Source organism: Haemorhous mexicanus, chromosome 3, assembly GCF_027477595.1.
Source record: "Haemorhous mexicanus isolate bHaeMex1 chromosome 3, bHaeMex1.pri, whole genome shotgun sequence".
NCBI lineage: Eukaryota > Metazoa > Chordata > Aves > Passeriformes > Fringillidae > Haemorhous > Haemorhous mexicanus.
In genome coordinates, this window is record NC_082343.1 from 32963484 (window position 1) to 32987079 (window position 23596).

At 34.8% G+C, this 23596-nt stretch overlaps 1 protein-coding gene across 9 annotated transcripts in view; it reads right to left on the reverse strand.

Annotated features, from left to right (window-relative positions):
• QKI (QKI, KH domain containing RNA binding) overlaps window positions 1-23596 on the reverse strand; it is a 146777-nt gene that overhangs the window by 84722 nt on the left and 38459 nt on the right. The gene's annotated exons all lie outside the window — the stretch shown is intronic.

The following is a 23596-nucleotide window of genomic DNA, read 5'->3' on the forward strand; positions in this document are numbered from 1 at the left end:
TGCTCTCCCTCCCCATTAACGTGTCCAGCCATGCTCATCCATAGGCCAACAAGGTGCACCATGGCCAGGAAACACACAGGGGCTGTGTGTTTGGGAAGGACATCAAAAATACTCAGTCTGGGAAGGACATCAACAATAATCCTTCTTTATCTACCCCTGCCATGGCATTACCTTCAGAAAAAACAAATGAGGCCTCTTACGTGTTTATTTTAGGCTTCATGGGCAACATTTCTTAAAAATACGGTATTGTCATACATACACACACACATATATATATAAAATATTTGTATACATAAAAATTTATGTGTCTATACAGATACAACAAAAGCACATCACTTTTTGTAAGCTGTACCATTTATTTAGTTGTACATACAAATAAAGCAAGCATTTAATGTTTAATTGGCTGACTTCAGCAGACAGCCCCCGCCTACACTCAACACAGTAATACCACCATTTAGCCATACATAACATTATTTCCTAGTTATTTTCAAGAGCTTTTTCTTTTCATTATTTTCAAACACACATTCTGCAATAATTTATTTATGACATAAATAAAAAAAGCACTAAGTGATGGTAGCACTGAGAACACAGAGCAGTGTTCTGTGACAACTGCAGCGCCAAGATGAAGCACCAGCTCAAATGATAGATAAACTAAGAAGTTTCAGACTGAACATGAAATTCAAAGAAGAAATTAAAAGAATAGAAACTCTGCTGTAACGTTCTGCTCTGGATATTTTAGATCCCGGTAAACAAAGTTATTCACTGGAATTGTGAAGAAGTTGGTGGCTTTCATTTCCTCAGCTAATTAAAACTGGGCTTGAGTACTAAAACTCAATGTATCTGAAATCCTTATGAAACTGCAAAGACCAGAAATGATTTAAGAGTAAGCAGAAATTATGAATGCAAGCAAATTAAAGTTCTTTAAGAAAATTAGCAGTGTTTCACAGCAGCTAAACTATTCTGGGAATATATACTCCCAAAGTTATTTGGTATTGCAAGCTCAGAAAACAAAGACATATTATGAAGCTGAATCAACTACAGGGAGGTGAGGGGGTGTGTAGTGAAGACGAAAGGAACTTGTGAACGCACACAGAAACTGTGAATCACAAAAAAATTAAAGAAACATCACTAAGCTTTGATAAAGCAATGAACTAGCTACAACTATTAAAGTTCAGCTGTGAAATATTATTAAAATCTTACATGTTACACATTTTGTGTTTAATACCAAAACTGTACCATTGTTTTACATGAACAGTATCTTACTTGCTTTTTTCCACATCCACACTTCGGCACACTAAAACTTTAGATATCTGTGCCCTTCCACTGATAATGCTAAAACAATATTGCTAAGCTGATTAGAAACCAGTATTTTAACCTACATAAAAGCTGACTATTGCTATATTCTCAAATCTCCCAAGAAAAACAGCAGTCTCTACTGTTTCTTTAATTTGTATCATAAGTAAAAGAAAAATCAAATAATAACTTACTTTGGATAAAAAATTAAATAGAAAAATACAGGATACAAAGAAAAAAAAAGGGAGGAATCTGTATCACCCTTAAGTTTGCAACTTTACTGAAGTATGCAACCTTTTCTTTCCAATCTGTATGTATTAACACTTGGAGTCCTTTTGTATAGCTGTTCCTTCCAAACAGCTGCCTGCTCCCATTGCCTTCTCCTGGGCCCCAGAATTTGATATCTAAAAGCAGGATGCCTAGATAAGGCAGTACTTCTACTGAAATCTCAGCAATGTTAAGTTACTCAGAACAATTTTAAATCGCATTCTTATTAACACATCCCAGGTTGTTTCTTTCCCTCTCTCAAAAAATCAGTTCTTATGTTTGTTTTTACATTCACTGTCCCCAAATACTCCTCTCCATTACCTCAGCCTTGATTCTGCTCCCTAGTTTTATACTCATTTGAAACTTTTATGCCCCCCCCACAACAGCATATTGCTCTACATCTGTGTAACGAATTTCATGTTGTTGACTTCAGGCACAGTAATTTCAAGACAGAATTAAAATTCAAAACTGACTTTAAAAGCATTTGGTAATGACCTAATTTCTTTCTAAGCATACTTTCTATCCTACCAACCAAATTTTCTTCAGTGTGTTAAGAGATACAAGATGAAGGAGCATGCTGCAGGACCCCACCTGAGGTGCAGTCTTAATCAGTCATCAGTAATCAATTATCCCAGATCAAACCAAGTATTGCTTTAATAAATGATCCCCTACCTTTTGTACCAATGCATCACTGTCAATATTCAGTTTCTCAGACAACCATCTTAAAAGTCCAAGCTCAGAACTCATAGAAAAATATAATTCAGACTCTTTTGTCAGAAAGACAGAGCAGTGACCAGCAAGACCACAACTCAGGAACACAGAGTAAGCCTTCAAGTTAGACAGTTTTGTCAGAATCCAGTTGTATCTGCAGCTACTGCTTCTCTTACCTGTCAGGCCAGCTAGACTATCAGACAGACTTACCAGAATGAGACATCTGACAAGTTCAGAAGACCATTGTTAACATCTAACTCTATTTCTTGTGCTCTTTGTCTCATATTGTCGCCCAAACACACTCATCACTGCATTGTGTTTCTCTACAAATATCATACCTGTGCTCAGGAATACTGTTTGTTCTAACATCTGTACAGAGACAAAGCTAAGAATATTTCCCCTTGATTTCCTGGAGTGTTTCTCACTTTGCATTTGAGTACTGTAGGATCCAACTCACCCTCAGAGAATTCAGAAATCGATTTGACCAATTTAAGGCTGCACTACTTGGACTCTATCTAACCTCACACATGCTGAAAAGTGAGATAATGTTAAAAATTAAGCAGAAGTAGCTTAAGCCAAGATTAACTGCTTCTACATCAACAATACAGAAAAAGCAATCAAATGGAGTCAGTCTCTCCTTCCACAATAATTAAAATCTCTCTACACTCAATATATTTTTCTATGAAAAATTTTCACAAGTGGTTTTTGCACAATCGTTTTCCTGAATTTTATATTCATGTGCTCAAGTCTTCTTCAACTCAAAATCAGAACTAAAGAAACAACCTCCAGAAGATGGTGGCACACAAACACAAGAGCATCCTAAAAGCCGAGAATTACAAATGTTTAGTGGAGCTCAGGTGCTCAAGTTCCAACCAGTTACACCCTTGTTGCTCTCCCTCTGCCTGTTTCTCTGCATCATCACCCTCACATTCCCTTAGCTCGCTAACTTTTCATGTTTGAAGTTTTCAGCATGTATAAAACACTACTGGATCTTGCTGGCCTGTAAGACATTTGTTGCCTTTTTTTTGAGAAGATGTCCAGAAGGTGTCCACACCCTTAAAGAGAAAAGAGACAGCATACCTTGGGAGACTGCACATGAGGATATTTGTTACTCCAAGTGTTTAAGCAGAAACAAATGTACTGGGGAAAAACAGATGCTCCAAATCCTAATGTTTCTACTTACTTTGGGATAGTAATGGTTATTCTGCAGCAACCATCACTCCCAAGAGTCAACAAAATTTCCATATGGTGACCTATCTAACAAGTCCACTGCATAAGAAACCCTCTGATAAAAACATCTTCTATTGCCTACACACAGAACAACTATTTCCTAAGCAGACCAGGTGCTTTTATAGTCCTCACCAGTCCCCACACCCAGAACAAATGTAGTAAAGAAAAGTAAGAATGAACCATGCCAAAGACTCAGAGCTGCTGATTAGTAAGAGACTACAAAGAAGTGTGTCTGGTTTTTACAGTATGGGAAATGCAGTGTTTAAGGATCTTTCCATGCATATTAAAATCTGTGGAACTTCAGGCAGACAAGTAGTACTAAATTGCATACTTCTATTGTGACTTATGTATTTTGTGTTTTCCTTTGAAATATGAATATAAGATGACACAAGAACTAATTTACTTATGAAAAAAAATTCTTTACTTCATTAAGGAAAATGAATTTGAAAAAATCCAATTTGATTGAAATATCCAAATCTAGCAAGAAAGAACATAAATATATGCATTTGATCAAACAATTATTTAACTCAATTAAAAACTCATTTATTCTACCATCTTATTAGTAAATGTTCCAGTGACTTACTAAACATTGATTTTGCAGAGTCAGTTACTTATCACTGGAAAAAAGCCAAAACCAAGCTATTTTTCAAGTCTATTTCAACTTAAGGAAATCAAGAGAAGTTTTCAAAAGCTTTTATGTTCTTAGATAAAATTTGTGCATTTGAGTACTTTTCATACCCAGCCTAAACATTGTTTTAAGCAAAGTTTCAAGAAAAGTTCAGTAGTTCCTCTCTACAACAAAACCAAAAGATGCTCTACCCTTCATGCTGACTTTAAGCATACTTTAAGATAAAATAACCTGCTAAATTCAGAAAAATGTTATAAACACACAAAAAAGGAGCCCTTTCTTTACTAATGATCCATAACAAAAGCTTAGCAATGTATCTGTGTTTCTGGTAATCCAGCATTTGGTTTCACCTTCTGATCCCCAGCTTAGAAAAAACACATAAATTCTATTATTCTCCTTAAAAAAACTTCACTGTATTTACTACAGCTGAGTACTTGTAACCATAACTGTCCACTCTTGATGATGTCATTTAATTCTTAACCTCCTGCAGAAAGCAGCTTCAGTATAGTTATGTCATATATGGAAACAAGGTCTCCATTTTGAGACTACCTTTACATATAGTTTCCTTTTTTTTTTTAATCCTAACAGGACAAAAGTTCAGGCTTCTCAATCCGTTCTGTGCAGCCTTGCCTTCCCTTATCCATATTTTCCCCAGTTTTATTTTACAGCCTAGTTAAATGTTAGACATAACTGCCAGCTGAAAGTGGATTTTCATCAAGAGAGAAAACTGTAACTTATATTCAGGCTTCTCCATGGTCAAATCAGTTTTCAGAATGCATACTGATACATTAAGCAAACTAAAGAATCCCAAAAATGTGATTTAAAATGTCCTGGTGGTTTGTTTCCTTTTTGAAGACCCAGAGAGCACCATTTCCTGCACATTTCACTGTCATATGAGTTTCCACACCAAATAAAAAAGCATCTCAAGACCAGGACTCCGTGTGGCTCAGTGGTTAAAACATGTCATGGTTAAGAAGCAACTGAAAACTGGATGTTGTAATGCAGAACATCTGGTAATTTTATCTTGAGCAGCAATGCTGGCCATCAGTTTAGCCACTTCAGAAGAAACTTTCTGTCTTCAGATTGCAGTAGTCATACTCCAGGACCATTTAGGAGACAGCTTAATCTGACAGAGTCACAGGCTAGAATGCCAACCATGGAAATGGAGTAATGAAGAGACACAAAGGAACTGCAAGACAATGAAGGCATTCAAAACAAAGCATGATGAATGTGCATGGCACTCACAATGGTGTTTGTTTAATGTGAGCACTCTTTGTGTGCAAGATTAACATTACTCCAAGGATTAATAAATTTCTTAAAGATACAATTAAATTCAAGTATGTATTTTCATGCGTGTTTTTACAAAGAAAATCAGCTAATGCATTTAATTGTAACATTTATATGCAAACACACTGGAAACACTACAGCAGAAGATCAAAAAAAATAGCACTATGCTGACAAAACAAATACAAGAATGGACACTGAATCCAATAAAGCTTTCACGGACCCATTAAAATTTGCAAATTTAGGTTTCTTTTTCTTCATTGTCTTCTTTTTAAAGGAATACTGTTTTATGATACTGGCAATACAGTTATTTTTCTGCATTTCTCAGAAAATCTTGCATTGGTCTCAGCCAAGTCTTAGACAATCATATAAAAATAAATCAGATACATATGGCTGATTTGATTTTTTTATAAGCCTCTAACTTGAAACAACTATAAAACCACTTGAGGTATTAGAAAACAAAATGCAGCATATTAAACTGTAAGACTGTATATTTTCACTTAGGTAGTTTAGTGCTTAATAAAAAAAACAAAGCTTGTAGAATAAAATTATGGATAGGTACCTTTGAGAATGAATTTCTGAGAAAGTAATCTGAAACTTTTAATAGGGAAAAAAAAGAAACTACAAATGGGTAATTTACCCTACCTTACACTGCAAATGCTTTCTAGCAATAACATTTTCCAATATTTATTCCATTACTATATCACGACCATATAACAGTTTCCACAATGACAACTGTGTCAAAAAAGGCTTTTGGTTGTTGCTTTTTGGGTTGTTTTTTTTGTTGTTGTTTTTTTTGGGTTTTTTTGGCGGGGGGAGGCTGTTTGGTTGGTTAGGCTATTTTCACAAGCACAGTTATAGTGATGTGAATTTCTGTACATGTACATGTACAAACACATACTGTTAAGAGAACTAGCATTTACACCTGTACACACATAATTTGCCAGTAAAAGAGCAGTTATGGATTAAGTACATAACCTTCCAGGTAACATTTACAGCCCCCACCTCTTACTTTCAGCCAAAATTCTTTAAATACTTGAAACTGTTGCCACTATCTCCTCCCATTCCAAAGAAGATGATACCACTACATTTTTTGGTAGGTTGGGATTAACAGAACAAAGTTTCTTCTTCCATGATGACAAAACCTCAGATATATTTCATGGCTTTTTAAGTATTTTCAGTGATTCAACATCACACTTATCTCAGCAGAAAACAGCTACACAGCTTCTGTTAAAGCAGTAAGAACTACCATCAAATAAAAAGAAGTGCATCCCATACTCAGTGACCACATTATAGTTTAACCAAAAACAAAGAAGGCCAAGTTCACATAAACACCCATTTGTATACATTTCTGAAATCAAGAGGAAAAAGTATAATGTTTCAAGAATAACACTGAAATAGTGAAATCTTTCATTAACTTCATTAACATTTAGTTTGAGGATTAAATGTCCTCCAGCCGAAATCAGCAAGTTTGTAACATAGTTTAAAAAAAAAGATTATCTGAGGAGATTTTAAAGGACTAAGAGGCTGACAAACCAGATGGTATTATCATTGTCAACACAGTGAACACAGACAATAGTAACCACATTTAGAAGTTAATTTTTACATACAAACTAGGTAGCTGTTAAGACTGCTAGTGACAACATGTGAAGTTGTTTCCTCAAGTCTCTACCAAACCCACCTACTACTGGTAATAGAAGAGCTGTTGCAGACAACAACGCATGAGAAACATTCTCTCCATTCCTAAATATGGCATGTTTTCTAAGCAAAATAATCAAGTAAAGGTCAAAGTACACATGTAGTGAATATCAGCATGACACATATAATCTGCTTATGTCAAATATATCCACTTACATTTGCTGGATGCATCTGATATATACCATTCTAATACTATAATCAAAGCTAAATGAGAACTATTGAAGCATTTAAGCGATGAAGTAGTAAATTAGAAATGCTGTGTTGTTAAGTAACTTATACATACAAATAACCATTAAATAATCTCTTCATCACTTAAACACAAAAATAAAACCATGAAGGTACTGGAAAATAAAATACAGAATATCAACTGTCAGAAAATTAGGATCTGTCATATTTTCAATTAGGTACTTTTGTGCTAGATAAACAAAACCAAAATTTCCAGTACATCTGTTGAAGTACATCTGAGATGACTTCAAGTGTGAGCAATTTAATCACCAACATTAAATAAAAGGGTCACTACAGCTAAGATATTTAATGCAGTTCTAATTCTCTAAAATTTGAGTGCCACAAAGAGGAGAATAACGTCTTAGATAGGAGATACTTAAAATATTTTTCTTTTATTTTCCTTCGTGTATTAAATGGCTAAGAATAATTTTCAGTACATATTTAATGCACTCAGACTGGTTCCATATTTATTTAGTACACTGCATACATTTTTAACAAAGATTATAGGGTTGGGGGCATTTTGGGTTGGTTTTGGGTTTTTTTTTTGGGTTCTAGTTCAGTTACCATAATCACTTTTCAACATCAAATCCAGATAGTAACTTGACTTATTATGGGAAAGAACTGATAATTATTGTGGGAGTGAGATCAGCTAGGTCTAGTTCAAAAACATCTCTAAAATGTATTAATGCAGAAACAAAGGATATGAACATAATTGTAATACATTACTAAAACATCCTATATGTGAAGTAGGAGAACAAAGCTAAAATTCAGTGTTTTGAAGTCTGATATACTATACAAAAAAGATCAGCATCTGGAGGAAAATGAAAAGAACACATTAGTGCAATGGTTTTGCCTATTACTCACTGCAGAGGTTCCAATAAAAAATACAGCTAGTAACAGAGGAAATTACTTCACTGCATGCAAATACCTGTATCTATTATTCTTTCCCAGAACTACATTTAAGTATTACATAACGCAGTTAGTGTAGGAGTAATTTTGGCAACATGTTAAATTCCTTTAAATTATATTATATTGAACTGGGTTTTAAAGCACAGCTTCTTAGAACAATTAGAAGAGTACAGATTCTATGAGATGTCCAGAAAAGAGAAAGATCTCCAGAAACTTTATCAAATTTATTAGTAAGCACTAAGTGGAGCAGGAGAGAACAACTTCAATCTCTCTTCTAAGTACTGGGGTATTTATGTTTCATGGCATGCATGAGTCAGTCTGCCTCAATGCTGTTTAACCTCTAACTCACCTCATCTACAAAGCTGGTGCCATCAGCACAATTCAAATACTGAATTGTTCACATTGTGTTCAGAACCCAATAAAATCTCCTGAATGAACCCACGCGTGCTGCAAGTCAGCTCACAAAAACTGAGCTCGGTATTTAGCATTTGTTGGACAGTCATACACAGACCTTGCCCACAGATGATCTTTAGTAAGAAATGCTGATAGAAATTTATCTATATTTTCCAGTAAAACTTTTATTAAGAAGACAGTAAACAATCAGTGATGACCAGCAGCACCTTGTTCTCTCTATAGGATTAAGAAATTGCTGCCTTTCCCTTCTTGGGAATCAGCAATACGTGTTTAATGGTTTAAAGAATGGATTACCATAACAAAAAATTGGTCTACTTAAAAATTACTCATCTATTATTTCTTACTGGTGATATTCTCTAAGTAACATTAAAAACAAGTGGTACAATAAATTAGAACTTTTAGGATTTATAATATGACAAATCAGGATTTGTTTCAATTTAAGATTTTGTCACTTCAAGTAGTTCTGTTATTTATTAGAATCACAAGTACTAAATTTTCAAAGGGTGACCCTGAGCCCTATTCAACTATTAAGTTCTCTTTGTTAGTACCTGTATTCTGGCACTGTAACATTATTTAATAAACGAAATACTACATTCAGTTGTGTTCTGGAATGTGCCAAAAATAAACAGCACACCATATAATTTCAGATAAAAAGCTGAGGTTATATTAAATGGGTGATTAATTTGAATAGAAATATTGCTTGCTACAATAAAAACTAAATTGTTTTTATGAAGCACCACCATACAATTAAAGCCCCAGCGCCACAGCAATATAACCATCTTAAAATAAAAATATCAACTTACTGCATTTTTATAAAATCATAGAACAGTTAGGGTTGGAAGGGAACTTGAAGATCACATAACTCCAAATCCCTGCCAAGGCCAGGAACACCTTCCACCAGACCAGGCTGCTCAGAGCTCCATCCAACACGGCCTTGAACACTTCCAGGGATGGAGCACCCACAGCTTCTCTGGGCAACCTGTTCCACTGTCTCACCACCCTAAGGGTGGGGAATTTCTTCCTAACATCTAATTTAATTCTACCCTCTTTCGGTTTAAATCCATCCCCTTTGGCCTATCCCAAAAGACCCTCTTCCAGCTCTCTTGTAGGGTCCCTTCAGGTCCTGTAAGGCTGCCACAATTTACATACTGTAATTCTGCAATGTTAGCTTTGTTGGTAGTCGACTTGCCCATTACAGATTATTACAGATTATTAGCATTTGTTCCTGACTGAGCAGAATATCAGCCACTGATACAGTCATCATTCAGAAAGCTCAGAATCTTTCTGATCACTGCAGCTGTAACCTAGACAAACCAGATTATCCATGTGATGTCAATAAAATATCATTTTTTACCCAGCAGACCACATCCCAATGCTTAAAATGCTCCTTAAAAAAAAAAAAAAAAAAAAAAAAAAAACCCTCAGCATTAAAAAATATAGCTAGGATTTGGAATGAATTACTAAATCCCTCAAATCCACATCATTCACCTCTAATAACCTCTGCTGAAGGATTTGAGAGCATGTTTAACTGACAAACAGCTTTACAAACCTCATGTAAATACATTAGACCAGATCTATAAAAAAATGAAATAAAATAAAAATCAGCCTAGCTTTCAGGTCATTTTAATATGGTAATACAGCTTTCTTGATTAAAGAACAAAGAAATCTCAAAGCACAGATTAAAAGACAAACACAAACCAAAAGTAGTACACTGAAGGGTAGAACTTTTTTCTCCAAATTCTAAACTTGCAGTTTAAAGGGAGATCTGAGTAAATTAAAATAAAATAGGTGTTGTTTCTGTTAGGTATTGAAAATTTTTAATGAAATATAATGACAGCTAGATATTTATCTAAATAAACTTCATTTTTACCACTGAAATTTTAATTAATGTGACAGAACTATCTGAGTAGCTACATCTAGTTGGCTGAATGCATTACAACTAATCAGAGAAGCCAAGATACAGTCTTCTTTTGTCATCTGTTTGAAATAGGTATCTGTCACAAGTCATCATCAAAATACAGTCATAAGAATTCAGGACGTAATAATTCCTGTATATACAAAACTCAGTATCTCCAAAATGTTATCTAGGATGCCAACTTAATTTTCATCCATTGAAACAACACTGAACCACTAACATAGTCTTCCTGGAAAATGTATTTTCAGCTCCTCTGGGCAGAAGATTTCACTCTAATTTTAAACACAATGTATACATGTGTTATCACAGGTGCAAAAAAGAAAAAAATAATTTCTGTGTTGACACAATCCTAGTACCTCTAATCTCAAAGGCACTGTTTTGCAAGATTAGCTGCTAAAGTGCTAACAATTTCTTCAGCAATTCTTTGAGCCGTCTGAAGATCAGTCTAACAGCATACCAAAAGACAGGTATCCTAATCTTCTATATTTTGCAAATTACCTCATCTAATCAAATTTTTTTTCAATTTTCTAAAATCTAACCTAAGATGTAAACATTTATGCCAAGAAATTAACCATTTAGTTCTAAATCAAGCGAATACCAAGAAGCTTTACTGTCCAAGGATTGAGTAACAAATCTTTTTTCATTTTCCTGCAGAAAAATTACACCTTCACCATATAGTTTTGGCATTAAGATAACGGAACCTTCAGATGGAAGGTAGAAAGCAATCCAAATCTTAAGGGAAAGCTATGTTTTTTGTGAAAATGAGTAAGACTTTACATTATATCATCAAAGAACCAAGAAATTTCAAAACACTGAAGATGTTGCACTCCGTAAGTTCCTTTCAAAAGAAGCAGTAGAAATCAGGTAACAGACTAGCAAGGTAGAGACAATTTAAGAATAACTCTTAAATTACTGACCTCTAACATAAAACCATAAAAGCTGTTTGCTTCTGTTCTTTACTGTGCAGAATGAAACAATCACTTGGGAAAAAAGCTAATACCCTTAATAAACTGCATTAGGCTTATAGAAGGAATAAAGGCAAGTTTATTAGATTAGCTAAGATCTACTGATATTTATTCTGATATTTTTGATAATGTAACACAAAGGTAATACTGGCATTGGCCTAAACAAGTTACAGAATTCAAAATGAAGATCCACAGAAGAGCTGCTGTGCCAATTAAAAAAAGGAACCAACACTTCAGAAATGGCATAATGTACTAAGATCTTCAAATTACTATACAGTTTCACAGCCATAAATCTCTCTATACAGAAGTACATAAAAAAAGTCAATCTGCCTAAACACAATGCATCAAACTCCCTGAGCAAAGCAGCTCAAATCTCTCTAATCTCTTTAATTCAAGGCCTCAAAACCTTATCTGGTGCATCATCCTGCTATATACAATCCACCTGAAGAGAAGAACCTACACAAACACATAAATTAATCCAAGACTATCTCAAATGATAGAAAACCACCCTGCTAGTACTACTGCAACAAGCAGAAGCTGCTCCTGTAATAGGAAGAAAACCAGCTCTTAACATTAAGACAAATAAGACCTAAAGATCACTGCTGCAGTCTTGTAAAAGCTGACCCTAAGCTGCTCAGTCACATCTCACTTTTACAAACCCTCCATCAAACTTAAGGAAAGGGACAGACCAATTCCTGCTAAGAGCAGGAGATCTGGAATTTCCTGATCTCTTCCCATCCTGTCAGAGTATGCCACAGCACAAGGAACAGTAAAAGCAAAAAGGGAAGGCTTTAACCTGCATTACAGTTTCACATCTTTAGCCCACAGCTTCTTTTAGGGCCCTGTTGAGGCCAGCTTCAGAGTGCCACCCACACAGACACTCCCTGTGAATACAGAAAAGGACAGAAAGGCTTCTTCACTACCACTTTACCTGCTGAAGAGCCACAGATGAGATTTTGCTCTTCACTTCTCTTTGAGTCAGCTGTAAGATAGTGGTAACAATCAAGTCTGGGTTCAAGAACTAAACAGGTTCTTGAGAAGAAACTAAAAATCTCAGATATGAAGAAGCAGCAAAAAGTATCAAGCAGGACTAAGCTTTCGACTAAGGCCCTGTACTTATTCCAAGCTTACATTCAAACAGCACTCACTGAAAGAACTAGATGTAGTAGTAAGTTACATGTCAAATATTAACTTTTATTTTCGAAGTGCTTCTAACATAAAATCATATTTAAATCACATGGCACTTTTCTATCTCTATAATAAAGATGGGGATTAAGATTATAAAGTTTATACCATTTGAGGACATTCATACTTTCATTTATTAGAAAACCAAGCCCTTTTTCTTCTAAATTAAGCATTAAATTCTGAGATACTTAATCGAGTATCAAACTGTTTCCAAGAGTTCCATTATGGAGCAAGAAAACATCAAAAACAAGTTACTGTAAAAATCACCCAACAAGCTGCTTGGATCAAAAGTAAATAAGTAAATTTTTAAAGTAATTTTATTTGGACACCAAATGAAGCATTCATGCCTTTTTTACACTGAACAAGCCAAGTTTTAGAGTAGTTTTATAAAACTACTCATACCAAATTAAAAATTTGATGTTACTAATAAAAGCACTCTTTCAAGATTTGTCCTTCCAAACTCTTTAACCTTCTCTGTCATTAGGGCTGACTGATAAGCCACCAGCTGTTTTTTTTCTTCTCGGTGCTACAATGCATTCTCTTCCTTTTTAAGGCTAGCATACCCAAGCCACAAACAGCACGACTTTAGCCAGCTGCTAGAATGTCACAAACCTATATATTTAGCTCCCATCTCATTTACTGCCATCCCTCAGTGTCAACCATTTAATGTCCCTTTTGCTCCAGCCTCCTGACATTCCTCACTGAGCTGACAACACCGCGGGCTGGATCAGCAGACACAAGATACAAGAACACACAACAACAAAGCAGAGACCTTATCAGTTACCAGAGACAGAAGCCATGCCTTGTCAAACACACTCAAGCAAAAAGCCTTTCGGGTTTTGCCTCCCTCCCACCACTTCTGGACTAATTTTTACTGTTAATAAACTGTGTAGTTGTTTGCATAAATATTACCTTTAGATCTTGAGTGAAATAGCAATTTGTTCTTTTAGCATGTTTTTGCCTCGCCTCTGCTTTGTCAATACTTTTTGTACATTATAATATAAACTAAAGTCACATTTCCTTTCCATTTAATACTGGCTTTAACATTAAATCTTTTCCTCATGCCACAAGTTTAAAGAGAATTTTAATTGGGTAGTTTAAATTCCACTTCAAATAACTAAAATAATATCCCTCAAAATGATTTTTTTATGCTACATGCTCTGTTCATGTAAAAACACTAATCTAATTACTGTCGTATTTTGGAAATAATTGGATTTTAAATTGCTTAGAATTATCAACATAAGTGAGAAAGCTGTAAAGATAGACAAATTAACAATTTCATGGTTTTAAAATGGGAATCTCTGTTATCATTAGATTCCCATTTGCAATTATTTAAAGGCCCGCAGAACAGTTTGGTAGTTCCCTCCTTTAAGTGGTCATAAAACCCTTTAAACAGTAATTGAAAGATTGTTAACAGAAACTCTCTCAGGAAATCAGATCCTGTGAACAATCTAACAGTAGGCATGCTTAAGCGAGATAGTGAATAATCTGGTTCATCCTATTCACTAAAATGAGGTTTTCAGAACAGTGACAAGACATCAGTTTCAATAACACCAGGAGATGAGTAAAAATTGTTCAATTCTATGCTCTACTTGGGAATCGTGACACATTTATCTAGAGAATTAACAAGTTGTGCAGTGTGTAAATCGGTCTCCAAGCCTAACCATAGGATCCAGCAGTGCCCTCTAAGCCTCACAGTTTACATCATTAAACTCATATTCCAGTAACAAAGGATCCTCAGGATATACAGTCCAACAACTAATTTCCATAATAATACCTTTTAATTAGATGTGACTACATATGACATTACCCAAGGCACTTAAAGCTGGCAATTTAGCTGTAGACTACTTCCATTTCTCAGTAATTAGAAGTGAGAAAGATACATTTAAGTTGGAGCACTATGGCACATAGTGTAACTATAGTTAAAAATACTAAGAAGAAATTGAAGTCTTCTTTCTAAGAAGAAATGGAATTCTTGTACATAAGGGACATTATTCTCTTTTTCAATTTACCAGACAAATGCAGCTGCTTTTTCTCCTTTCAAAAGGAAAAACTGACTTTGCAGAAACAGGCTTTGAGGTTATACTCAAGTTTATGTAAAGAAGAGGTTCCCAAGAACCACTTCATTTTATTTTATTAGTTACTGGAACTTTGTCTAAAGTTCATCATCCCTTTAAGGCAACAGATTTTACGCTGAATTATTCAGTCTTTTATAATTCTACGTTGCAAAACTATATTTATTTGCCACCTTGGAAGATGGGAAGGGAGGAAACACAGAAATTGCACACTTCCAAATCAGAAGACCTCAATGCAGTACTATATAAATAGCAATTACTATTTTTTCCTCCATAATAGCACTCTTTCATAAGCAAAGTTAAAAATAAAGCAGTAAAGCATCTCACCAAGCAACTAAACCCCATGATAAAGATGCACAGTATTGTTTTGTGGTTAAAGATAGGCCTTAGCAATTAGAGCTGTGATGAAAGTTTCCATATTCAAGCAACGTACTTTGGGAAAAAATGCATTTTATCAAGCTTCTGAAGTGAGTGAGAAAGTAAGGTGTTTAACATTCCTAAACATAAACATGCTTTTCATTCATGTGACTGATTTTAATTGCTTAATTTAGCTGACTAAATTGTAATTTATAATCAGAACCAGTATTAGATAATTTCTGCTTTGCTCCTTTAACTTTTACACTTGAGAATTGGTATCAACTGCAATCTCATTCATAGACTGGGAGCTTTATAGTGAAACAAGCTGAATTTTCTCCTTCATAGGGGAAAGTGAGTCAGAATTCTTACCTCATTTAAGACAAATCAAATTCTGAAACATCTATTTTTATTGTTAAATATATTGAAAACATTTCCAGTATTGCACAAGCAGAACTATAAAACCTCACTTTCTAAATAAACATCACGCTTAGTCATTACTTCATACACAGTTTATACTACTTCTCATTAATTAGAGGTTTATTTACCAAACTAGGTCTAGAATTTCATTCCATGAAAATACTGAAACACATCACAGAAAGTAATTTTAAACTGCGTCATCAAAACAAAAGCAATCCCCCTTCCAAAAATTATAATAAAACCCAACAGGATTATCTAACTGGTAGCATTTCTCATTCTACTACAGACCCTAAATTATATACTTCAATCAAGTGTAAAAAAAGTAAGATTAGAAACTGTCAATGCCTATTTACTGTTATACAAGTATTTCTTCTAAAAAAAAAAAAAGAAGATAGATTTCTCAGTGTTAACCATATCTGAAGTGAAAAATTAAACTAGTAATTCCATTCACCTTCTAGAAATGTTACAAAAAGTCTTCTCCATATATTTACAGCTGCTATAATCAGAAGACAGCTCAATATTTCCTTTAGTGTTTTAAGGTCTAACCTGCCTTGTTTGCTCTAAATGACTCCTGCTAAAAGCTCTCAGGAAACCTTAAGTCTGTGTTCTAACTGTAAGAATACAATACATAAAAAGACAAATTAATGAAAACTGAAAAGCACCGGAAACGTCTTAAAAAGCTCCCAACCTTCTTCTTGGGAGCATGTAAGGCTACAAACCCCACAACATAAGCACTATAGAGTTCTGTGATTCAGCCAGTACCAAGCACTAAGAGCAGCAGTATTACAGCCCAGTAATAAAGTGAAAGCAGCCCCTTTGGATATCAAGTAATATAGAATCTATTATCCTAAATATGTACAACACTGCTAAAAGAGCAGCTTATCAACAATTGCTTCATTCAGGCTTTATTCCTAACTAACTTCTGCCTTTTACTCTGGGATTTTGAAGTAAGGACATGGGTACTACTACTTCTTACAGTTCAGTGATGACCAATATCACTGCAGACACTGCCACAGAAGAGGAACTACCTCATATTTAACACAGGAGAAACAGCAGAAGAAAGAGTTATATCATAAAGCTTTGAGATGTACTTCAGGTTTACATGTCAGCCTATCTGTCTGTAGTGACTTAGGATTTATATATATATATGTTCCAGCCCCATCTATATTACAAAACCAGAGTTTCATGTCTCTCTCTTGCTTTTAGATTGCCCATTAGCAGACTCACAGAAAAAAGTGTAGTCCTTCACAAAGACTCAAAGGCCAGTGCTTACAATTTTTCCAGTCTTAAGGGCAACAGTTGCACTTGTGGAAGAAAAAAAGATATCCAAAATATTATTGTGGCTACAATAATTTGAAAAAATCAAATGACATTGAAGCTCAAGATGTACTGTTTGAGTACTTGTGTTGAATGACATCAACTTTGCTTTACTTTTAATGCAAATGACATTTATTTTTTAAAAAAAGGTAATCGAATTTTCAAGTAAGTTCAAATTATAAAATTCAAGCAATTAGGATAAATATTACAACCCAGACATTTAAGATGTTGATTTGAATAATATATTCATTATCATCAGTACTTAAATACATGAACAATATAACAAGGAGTCATGTCCAGATGGAACAGCAATACAGAGATACTTGTTTAATACACCATTCACATTTTTAGACCACCTGTACTTCACAGAAAAAAAAAATCATCTGGTAAACTGCTGCATATTTAAGACAACTTCCAACCACAATTTAATTGATAATCTACCCAAAACAAGCAGTATCACTGACCACAGGGCAGAGCCCTCAGTGTCCTCTGATGCCACAGATCACAATGTTAGCAAGTAGAACAAACTGGAATTTTTGGGTCAGTATGTTCTGAGTGTTTATGCACCACACAGCTGAGAGATATTGATCAAGCTTACATCTGTACTCTAAAGAGACAGAAACCTGAAAAAGCAGTAATCAACCCAAGCAACTGGAGTGTTGGGTGGATGAATGTACATAATTAGGACAGGTGCATGAGCTTTCCTGAAGAGAAAAAGTGCTATACTATATAATAAGAGAGAACTGAGTGCAAACAAGGTGTAAAAAGTAACTGGCTGTTCCTCAAGCAAAGTTATTTCTCTTAGAGTACTAAGTGTATTGGAAAGAAAATAATTCACTCAGTTTCAAAGTAGTGCAGCAAATTTCAAAAGGAATCAGTGCCTTCACAGAATTCACTATTAGAAATTGCTCTTAAAGAGAAAATAAACATATAAAAGCTTAGAACTGTGAATTAATATTATGCCAAGGGACTGAAATTAAACAACAGTGTTCAACTACTGTTCTTACTAGCATTAAAAAATAGCAGAGACTAATTTCATAGACTGAGTAGATCCATACTAGAGCTACAGAAACCCCGAATCTCCAAGGCAGAGATACCTACTGACATAGCATTTGTGTTTGATTTTGAATCCAACATTCCAAACCAAGGCATTCTCAAGCAATGAAACAAAACATGGAAAAAGGAAGTAAATAAAAGGAAAGTTTATTACCAAAGCTGGATTTTTGTACTCTCTTCCCCTCAAGAAAACTCATATATAAGACAGCCAAGTGACCAACATTAATGAGACACGTATGAGGAACAAAACAACTCTGTTCTTTTGAAATATGGAACAAATTCAGATCAGAAATGAATGCTATAGATGCAGCATTACACTGAAAACTTTTCCATGACAAGTGATGTACACTTTTAAATACATTAGTAACTTCAGAAATAGCATAGTATCAAAAGAGCACACCTGTTTAAAAAACCTCAACCATGCTGCTCAAAAGGCAACTTATTCTTTTTTCCTTCAAATTAATATGCACCTTCAAGGTTTGTGGGCAGACTTAATCGAGTAAAAAACAATAGAACTTCTACCACTGAGGGCATGTAAATTGATTTTTACCTACGCATATGATTTATGAGAGGTAAAAAAGAAAAGCAGGTATTCTGACTGGAACTCAAAACTATTTTAAATAGCAATTCTAGATAGGTGCCAGCAAAACACAGAGCAAACAAAGTAGCTAAGACTTGCATTTCACTGACCTGCCCATATGAAGTTACCAAACTCCGGCTGTCCTCTGACTGGAAAGCATCAAATTACTTTCGCAAGGGCAATTCCATAAAATTCTGACTATACAAACAGTAATACCTAAACTGCAGAGCTGCTAAAAAGGAAGAAATATTTAATATATGTGTCAAAAGCTGACTGACCACTGCAGGGGGAGGGGGTGAAGACAGCATGGTATTACAATTGCCAGGTTAAGTTTCTGGGGAAAGTATTTCAGCTTAGTGCTACAGTTCTCCTTTTGTCAACTAATCAGAAGGGGAAAAAACATAATCCTCAATAAAGGGTTTTTCTCTCTGTATTTCCTCCTTCCTTAAAACATTGTGCCTCTCAAATCCCATATCTTTCAGGAGTCTGTTTCGACTCTCTGAAGCAGAAGGAAGATCTGCTCCTGACTTTGAGTAACAAAGTACAACGATTAGGGATTCTGATGTCCAAACAGTAATTTGTAAATTCACCTATGTGTTTTAAACACAAGCATTACCTTGCTCTGTTAAGTATTGTTTCAGCACTTACTCAATGTATTTCCATGTTTACTGCAGTCTCCAATCCTAGTCAAAGTACGCAGGTCATTAATTCACAAAAAACTGCCAACAAGTTCAGCAGGTGTACCCAAGAGTACCAGACCTCACAATCACAAGCAAAAACATCATGCTGAAGCACATCCTCATCTCTGTTTAACATCCTTCTTTGCTAAAATAAACATTTCAAATAACAGACTGAAAAAAAAACCCTATATAAAACAAAGCAAAATCACTATGTTACAAATACCAGCCTCACAGCTGACCTTTTTTACTTGTATTTGCACCCAGCTCTCCTAGACTTAAGTCTTGCAAGAGCAGAGATTGCCCACTGAAAGCCTGACTCTGCACAGAAAACAAGATGAGTTAATGAAAGGCACCACAAGAGCAAAACAATCACGATGGATGTTGACTGCTGGACCTATTTCAGGAAGTTCCACTGGACACTTCCTTTGCAACCTCAAATTTTTTTAATTCCCACAGTCAAACATTTTTAATAAAATTAACTTATTAGAACCATTTTAGCTATTTCATCCAAAGAAAAGTAACAGGTATCTTCAAGCTATTTAGACTGATTTTCTAAACTATCATCCTGCTTTGGCACTTGGCTTCCCCATACACACACAGTCCTCTCCAGCCATGGTGAAGAGAGGCACCCAAATGTCTGGCAGTGGCTGTTAATGTCAGATTAGAGGATTCCTATCCTTACAAGCTGGACCTGTATACTGATTAAAAAAGAAAAAAATTCCACTGCATGCTGAAGGGAGTATTATACACATGCTGCACATGGCATGTATATCATCATGCACATAAAAGTAGGAGTTTAATATTATGATACTAATTTGAAGACATTACTAATACAAGCATCAACATAAAAACATGGCGTCCTAACAAATATGTTCAGCTTTCCTAGCACTACCAAGTACAACTCATTTCTTCTCCAGATTTCCAAATTTACTTTGAAATATATTAAGGGGAACATAGCCAAAGCAAATACTACTTACTAAGCTCTTACTTTACCTGTCTTACTTCCACCCTACCTTCTACTTTTTTTTATTTACACACACAGAAAGACCACAGGACCTGCAAACAGCACAAATAGTAGGAATAAAATGGGAAGAAGAACATTAACAGATAAATGACAAGGCAATCACCTGACTTAATTCCACTAAATTCTTTAAGAGTTTAAGAGGGAAAAATAATGGAGATACGGATCAAGTTAATTGGTACTGCTGAGCTGCTGCTCAGCCTGCAAGATTACTGTAAGGGACTAAAGGACAGGATTTTTAATGCCAATGTATTTTAGACTGTCTTCCATCCTTTTGCCTCCATGTCCACACGTGCTCTGGAGATCTGACCAGATTATCTATGAATAAACTTATGACAACATCTGTCATCTTGCATCAAAAAACCCCCAAAACTAAAACACCCACCCAAAAACCAACAAACCCCAAATCCCCCAAACCAGCTACTGAGCCTTTAGCATGGTTCTAAAAAATTTTAAAAAAACCTGTCAAAAGGTGATGCAGATGGTGAGTAATGGAAGGATATCTAATAAAACATTAGATAGAAGGGGTAAAAAAAAAAATCTTCATACAGATATTAAGGTATGTCTCCATTTTAATAGCATCTAAACAAAGGGGCCCTTTCTCAATCCATATCCTTACCATGTGCAACCAGAGTGCATAAAGCCTCTCATTAATACGTAAAGTTCAAAATAAAAATTAAATTCTTTGTTCCCATTACTTCTATTAAAATGTTTTTCCAATGACCCTACTGAGACTAAAAATTAGTAATCAAACTACTTTAGTTATTTCATATACATTTGTACTTTCATCAGTAGCTGACCACTTTCCAAATCTTCCTTCAGCCCTGCCATTATTCTGTATCCCAAGTTTATGTACAGAGATCAGTTATATTCTCTCTTTCCTTCAAATTGCAAGGGTAAACAAGGCCTAGTCTTTTAGCTTCCTTCCCTGTTTACCACTAGGGAGTGAAAAGCTTAAGTAAATAATCAGAACAATAAATAAAGATGATGTTATCATTTTCCTAATCCATATTAGGGATGCTATTAAACTCTGATATTACAAATTGAAAAAGGATTTAAACACTTTGTCAGTAAGTTCCCCATAGTAAAATGAGTCCCTGTGTTCATCGTTGTGTTGCACTAATTAAACAGTTTTAACTAAAATGGTCAGGAAGTACACACAAGCTGTTTATCACTGCTGGCCTTTGAGCTCCAGTATACTCCAAGGACACGCTACTTTAGATGCGATAATTACTGAGTTCTTACATTTTTACTGAAGAGGCACAGAAGAGTTCCAACAGAGAATTTCACATTAATCAGAAAGAACAGGGTACTTATTAATAATAAAGCTATGATTATAATAGAAAAAAAACATTTATTCAGTTCAACATTTGTAGGTACTAATTCAAAGAACTGTTTAAATTGATATCAGGCAGAAAGTTTAGTCTCATCTCTCTGGGGAAATTTGAGAAAATTAATCATTTATCTGAAGCATAAGAAATGCTAAAGACTTTTAACTATTCACTCACAAACAATAGCTTATCCTCCATTCTTCTGCTTAAGAGCTCAACAATTTCTCTGACATCTCTTCTTCTTACTTGTTAAAATTCTGATGGAAGTTATTTCTCCACGAATTGGAAATGTCTTCAGACTATAACACCAAAGACTTACATGAGAGTACAAATATTACTCTATAGAGAACTCTCTTTTAACTTAAGGGCAAAATATGGACAATTAATGGAATTTCATTCCTTGGGTGCCTTCTGCAAAAGTTCTCTCTCAAGTTTCAGGAGCATATATACATAGTTCAGAAAAGCTAAGTATCTCAAATCTCAGTTTTAATACTAAAATTTCTCTAAAGTTTAAATATCTTTGAAGGGTGCTAGAAGAAAACAATACAAATAGACCCCATTGTGTAACAGTAACTTCCTAGGAAAAAAAAAGTGTCACAAAGGAGACCATCCCAACAGTTACACAATTTATCAGACTCTGACTAGATAATGGAAAAATTCTCCTTATTAACACAACACATCAAAGAAAATTTATTCTTGCCTACCAAGATTTTTGTGTATCTTCCACTTACTAGTACAGAAGCAGAAGTTCAGATTCTGCACAGTCAGCATTTAAAAACTACAGGCTGTTTCAGTCAATTAATTTTTTGGCAAGTTGAACCTTGCATCAACTATGGCCTTCAAATAAATATTAGATTAAAAATACGCAATATGCACTAGTACAATAAAAAAATTAGGAGCCTTCAGGGGATTTTACAGATTTATTTTAGCTTTTAAGTTTAATATTATATATTCTTTATTTTGTGTGGATAACCAAAGGATAGTAAGACAGTAATATCAAAGTGATTCAGCTTATGAAAATTTACTGTTTCATCCTCTGTGTATGTTTATACATACACATATATAAAGCAGGTTTGTTTAAACTTATGGTAGACCACTATTTTTATGCTCACAAGTAACCTAGGATACTGTGCACAAAATGGCACTATAGTACTTTGCAGTATTCACTACAATCAACTAACCAATATGCTCAAAATTCTAAGTCAAAAATACCATAACAAAAGCTTATTAGAACATCCTAACATTTTGCTGATTTTTTTTAAAATTTCTGTTTATAAAAATATTATTAAGTATACATCAGAAAACCAGTTTCTGGTCACCTTTTTTCTGAACAACTTTAGGTTTATCCAACTTTATATCTTTGTAATGTATACAAGACAGTCAGTTGGAAGAAAATTATAGCAACAGAAAGAATCAGCTAGATTTATCTGAGAAACTCACTCTCATAGTCCATACAGCATGTCTTTCCTATATCTGGTAACAACTAAATTAACTGCTGAATATGAGTAAGAAGTTTCACATACTGTTGTGAAAATTCTCACAGGTAACAATTTCTCTCTTTACACACAAATTTACCTTCACTGGTGAAATTAATACTTATCTGTGAATTTTACACTTTTTTTTTAGTAAGTTGGAGTCACTGCACTCCAGACCTTCTAAATGCTGTGCTAGCCTGAATTCAAAGCAGGTTACTTAACATCTACGTTGCAAAAAGATTTTAGAGATGGCCTACATACCAAATCACAGCTTTTTATTTGTATGCAGTGGTATATATTCTAGTTGATTAACCAATTATTAAGGCTGGGCAGATCCCATTCCAAGCAGCAAGGAACAAATACAGGAGCACACAGAGAACACTGGGCTTGGCTGCCTGGTGAAGCTTGAACTGCCAGGTCCCACCACAGCAGCAGAAGCTTCACATTTTCTAGCACACACTTCACATCATCTCACAAGAGCCAACAGCCTTTTTATTCTGGGTCACATGAACACAAACCACAAGCCTCTCCAACTTCCGAATGCCTAAGGCTTTATTAAAATA